The following is a 6,124-nucleotide window of genomic DNA, read 5'->3' on the forward strand; positions in this document are numbered from 1 at the left end:
ATTAACTGAAGTAACTTCAACAATATTTTATATAGGCTATACTTTTTAATATATGTTTTATTACTTTATACTATGATTTAAAAACAGAATTACATTAAAATAATAAAACATATTATGTTAAATAGTATATATAAAATATTGTTGAAGTAACTTCCGTTAATTTTTGCTATTATGTTTTAATAAATCAAAGTATAAAGTAATAAAAAGTATATTAAAATCTAAATAAAGCATATTGTTGCATTAACTTGTGTCAAAAACACCATTTTATGCAAAGACGGGCGTTTCGCATAAGAAAACTGGAAAGTGGCTGACATTTGATTTGCTCAGTCTGCATGTTTCACTTTCCCATTTGTTAAAGAACTGAAAGGCCGAGTGGTTATTCTTCCAGTTCACACCCTATAATCAGGCGTGGAAAGTGCACTTAAGTTGAAACTGATCATCTAGAATCAGTTCCATTTTATGTTAGAGTCTTCACTTTTTGAAAAGCAAAGGTGTGTGACTGGTCCTAGACCAGTGTTCCCACAAAAGGATTTTCACACACCTGGTCTGAGGCTAAATCACATGAAACATGACACAAAACTCACTCAACAAGTCTGCTTTGGGGAAATCTATTTAGCAGCTATAAATATGTCAGCCCTGTTTCTAAATGATTGGTCATCTAACCATGATCTTATTATAGCCATTATACATTTCGTTACACATGATCATCTCACTTAGCAAAAACATTAACAGCAATCGTCAGATCTTGCATCCTCAGCCACCATTAATAACATAAAATAATGCACAATTGTCTTTAATTAATTAAAATTAAATTAAAGAGTAACTGGTTGGATTATGGGTTTAAATTTATGTTATGCCCTGAGAATGTAAATAGGTCAGACTCAGGATGAATCACAGACTCAGGATTCACCTCATCTATAAATATCTAGGGCATGTATCTATATTTAGACTCAAAATGCATGCTATATTGGATCTCTCTTGAATACAAATATGTACACAGACATGAGAAATGAGCACAGAGACAAAGAAAACTGGGCTAGTTGTCTGATGTCATGAAGCCACCAGCAGAAGATCATTTAGAGTTGAAATACAACTGAGTTCATCACATGGCCTCTGTGAGAAGGTTCACTGAATAAAGTTAAAGTTAAATCGGTTACTAGAACACCGATTGACCCAGATTAAACTTTTTTGCTTAGACAAGAGTTGCAGATGTTAACATGGGGAGGACTCTGACCCCTGACACCGAAAGACAAAAATTACCCAATGTGCAAACCATACAAAAAGAAAATGGCACACTAACAAGGTTTCCCACTCAGTGTGGTACACTTTCTGTATATTAAATTAATCAAATACATTCTAACAAACCCTGTGCAACCAATAGTTTGCACTAATGAGCCTTTTTGCAGAGATTATCAAGGGCTGATAAATCTCTAACTTGCCACCTGCAGTTTCTTTTACTAAAAGTATGGTGGCCGATAGAGCTCAACATGCTGCAACTAAAGAAAACACATGCAGAAAAAACACCAACAAATTAAGAAAACATCTTCATTAGTTTGACAACACGTGCTGAAATGCTCACAAAGCACAGAAATGTTTCAAAGGTAACATTTGAAACAAGTGACGAACCTGGCTGGGACCACTTATTGTTCAATGTCTACTCGTCAGTGGTGTTATTGATGACCTGAAAGGTGATTTTTTTTTTTGTTTATTTTAACATCCTAATTGTATGTGCATTGTGAGTGTTTGTAGTGTGTTTCTGTATTTGATTGTGCTGTGAGTATTTGCAGCGAGTTTGGTTGTATTTGCAGTGCGTTTCTGTATTTGGTTGCATTGTGAGGATTTGCAGGTTGTATCAGTTCACGTTTCCGTATTTGATTGTGTTGTGAGTATTTGCAGTGCGTTTTTGTATTTGGTTGTGTTGTGAGTATTTGCAGTGTGTTTCTGTATTTGGTTGCATTTTGAGTATTTGCAGCACGTTTCTGTATTCGGTTGTGTTGTGAGTATTTTCAGCTTGTTTATGTATTTGTAGTGCATTTTTGTATTTGGTTGCGTTGTGAGTATTTGCAGTGCGTTTCAGTATTCGGTTGTGTTGTGAGTATTTGCAGTGTGTTTCTGTATTTGGTTGCATTGTGAGTATTTGCAGCACGTTTCTGTATTCAGTTGTGTTGTGAGTATTTTCAGCGTGTTTATGTATTTGGAGTGCATTTCTGTGTTTGTTTGCATTGTGAGTATTTGCAGTGTGTTTCTGTATTTGGAGTGCATTTCTGTGTTTGGTTGCATTGTGAGTATTTGCAGTGTGTTTCTGTATTTGGTTGCATTGTGAGTATTTGCAGTGTGTTTCTGTATTTGGAGTGCATTTCTGTGTTTGGTTGCATTGTGAGTATTTGCAGTGTGTTTCTGTATTTGGTTGCGTTGTGAGTATTTGTAGCATGATTCTGTATTTGGTGCGTTGTGAGTATTTGCAGCACGTTTCTGTATTTGGCTGCATTGTGAGTATTTGCAGCACATTTCTGTATTTGGTTGCGTTGTGAGTATTTGCAGTGTGTTTCTGTATTTGGTTGCGGTGTGAGTATTTGTAGCGTGATTCTGTATTTGGAGTGCATTTCTGTGTTTGGATGCATTGTGAGTATTTGCAGTGTTTCTGTATTTGGTTGCGTTGTGAGTATTTGCAGTGTGTTTCTGTATTTGGTTGCGGTGTGAGTATTTGTAGCGTGATTCTGTATTTGGAGTGCATTTCTGTGTTTGGATGCATTGTGAGTATTTGCAGTGTTTCTGTATTTGGTTGCGTTGTGAGTATTTGTAGCGTGATTCTGTATTTGGTTGCGTCGTGAGTATTTGCAGAACGTTTCTGTATTTGGTTGCATTTCTGTGTTTGGTTGCATTGTGAGTATTTGCAGTGTGTTTCTGTATTTGGTTGCGTTGTGAGTATTTGTAGCATGATTCTGTATTTGGTGCGTTGTGAGTATTTGCAGCACGTTTCTGTATTTGGTTGCGTTGTGAGTATTTGCAGTGTGTTTCTGTATTTGGTTGCGGTGTGAGTATTTGTAGCGTGATTCTGTATTTGGAGTGCATTTCTGTATTTGGTTGCATTGTGAGTATTTGCAGCACATTTCTGTATTTGGTTGTGTTGTGAGTATTTGTAGTGTGATTCTGTATTTGGTTGCATTGTGAGTATTTGCAGAACGTTTCTGTATTTGGTTGTGTTGTGAGTATTTGCAGTGTGTTTCTGTATTTGGTTGCGGTGTGAGTATTTGCAGCACGTTTCTATATTTGGTTGCATTGTGAGTATTTGCAGTGTGTTTCTGTATTTGGTTGCGGTGTGAGTATTTGCAGCACGTTTCTGTATTTGGTTGCATTGTGAGTATTTGCAGTGTGTTTCTGTATTTGGTTGCGTTGTGAGTATTTGTAGCATGATTCTGTATTTGAGTGTGTTATAAGTATTTGCAGCACATGTGTTGTCAAACTTATGAAGATGTTTTCTTAATTTGCAAGTGTTTTTCTATTGGCATGTGTTTTCTTCAGTTACAGAGCATTGAGCTCTCTCGGCCACCATACAAAATGTTTAGTAACTTCTATTTCATAATATAAAAAAATGTAAATGTTTTTAGTTTTCATTTGTTTCTATTCCAAAATTTGGTTGACCAGTGCTGTGCTATAGACAAGGAAGTGTGCTTGAATTTTGTTCATCACAGGGTTTCATTTTTACATTTGATCAAATGTTCTGGTGTTTTCCAGCTAGTTTCATGGTGTTTCCTTTGTTTCACTGCTCCTTTTCAATAAAATAGAGGGCTTGGGTTAAGCAATGAACTGAAATAAAAATGGTCAAAAATTTAGAGCAGTATATATTCTCTTTTTGTCCGAATGTCATTTTTGAGTCATATTCTTATTTGCTGCTTGCTGTTTTTAAGATTTATCTAAATATTTATGTACATTAAAACTGTTTTATGATCATTTACAGTAGCTCAATCATAACAATGATGTTTTTTCTGTTGTATTTTTGTCTGCACTGGTAAAATAAGTTTGTGCCAGTATGTACTGGCTAATTTGGCTCTCCTCGTCACCAAACAACACTACCAGGTTTGCCAGGTTTGGGTCACTTCAACCAGTGGAAAAAAACAACCTGGGGCAACAGTGTAAAAGGAGCCCAGTTCCGCAGGGAAACTGTGGACTTTGCAACACTGAACACTACGCTACTAGTGCACCTGAGGCGGCAACCAATGAGCATGAGGATTCTCTAATAAGGTGTTTAGTAATAGTGAGACACCATGGCTCATGTCATTTCGATACAGTGAAATACATTGAGGGGAAGTGCCCTGTACCATATATAAAAACACTTCTTGTAGAAAACTATATGAGAAGAATCTTGATCTCAGCCGAATGCACACCATTCAAATAATTCTTCACAAAAAAAGACAAACAATAAATTTGTACCAAACTACTGCAGTAATGTAACTAAACTAATGCAGTTTTAAATGTTTTATCATTATTATCATTACTACTATTATTATTTCGCCTAATTTTGTATGTCTGTCTTCCATCTTAAGAAGCAGAATCTGCACTTTCCCCAGTTACTATCAAAGTACCCATTGTTTGGAAGCTCTTTGTTCAAAGCAAACAATGACACTCAATAAAACCCAGACAACCTAAAACAGGTCAAATGTTGCCCTCTTCTGGTAAGATATATTGCCAACACTACTAACCAAAGGTTATTTCATTTACATTAATCTTACCTAGGCAGATCTTTGACTAAAAGCATAAAGTCTGGTCCATATTGGTTCCTTATTCTGACCAAAAACACAGACTCTGAGTGACAATGTAAAGCAACCATTATCATAGTTATTTTTGTTTACGTGTCATTTAGGGGTAAGATTATCTCCAAATAGAATTTACCACAAGTAAATCCACCACAGTTCCTTAGTACTAATGGTTTACATGTCAGCAATGTGTGTTCTACAGAAAAAGTGTACGGATATAGATGAAGCCATGGTGGATAAACTGCACTGATGACGAATGAAGGAGCCTGGTGAAATGAGAAAGAACAATCTGTTCCAGGAATGAACTGTAACTTCCTCTTTGTCCTTCCTCAGATGGCTTCCTTTTGACAGCATAAACACTTTCCCATGTGTGTGTCCCTGATATAGGTCAGCTCGAAATTTGGCCCGAAGTCGGAGTAGGCTACTCCTCCTGTCATCCCTGGCTAAGATAGGAACCAGCCGAGAGTGAGGAGTTGGGATGGAGGAGGGATCCTGCAAAACTGTTGTGGGACAGAGGCTATGTATAGGCTTCCTCTCATGCTGATTGGTTAGATCATTTTCTTGGATCAACATCTTTGTTGATCCTGGAACAACATCCTAATCAACCAATCAGACTTGAGGGACAAGTTTACAGTTTATGTCAAGTTTAGGCTTGCAACCAGGGTTAGGTGCTTCTACATCAATGTTATTCACTTATGTTTCCCCTCTGATTTTAGGGATAAGTTATGGGTAGGATTAGGTTTAGGGGTAGGAATAGGGTTAAGACTAAATTTTCAGACTGGAATGTTGTTCCAGGATCAACAAAATATGTTGGGAACATGTCTTACATGGCAAAATCACAGTGACCGTTTGGGAAACACCTTCCCCCGTTTTCACAGACAAGGCTTAAGCTAGTCCTAGACTAAAATGCATGTTTGAACTGTTTTAACTGAAAGCAACTTGCACTGAGATATCTTAAAATATGTCAGTACCATTGTTTTGTCTCAAGATGCACACCAGTAATGTACAAACCCAATTCCAAAAAAGTTGGGACACTGTACAAATTGTGAATAAAAAAGGAATGCAATAATTTACAAATCTCATAAACTTATATTTTATTCACAATAGAATATAGATAACATATCAAATGTTGAAAGTGAGACATTTTGAAATGTAATGCAAAATATTGGCTCAATTTGGATTTCATGAGAGCTACACATTCCAAAAAATTGGGACAAGTAGCAATAAGAGGCAGGAAAAGTTAAATGTACATATACGGAACAGCTGGAGGACCAATTTGCAACTTATTAGGTCAATTGGCAACATGATTGGGTATAAAAAGAGCCTCTCAGAGTGGCAGTGTCTCTCAGAAGTCAAGATGGGCAGAGGAT

The sequence above is a fragment of the Megalobrama amblycephala genome, linkage group LG16 (genome assembly GCF_018812025.1).
Source record: "Megalobrama amblycephala isolate DHTTF-2021 linkage group LG16, ASM1881202v1, whole genome shotgun sequence".
NCBI classification, from domain to species: Eukaryota; Metazoa; Chordata; class Actinopteri; order Cypriniformes; family Xenocyprididae; genus Megalobrama; species Megalobrama amblycephala.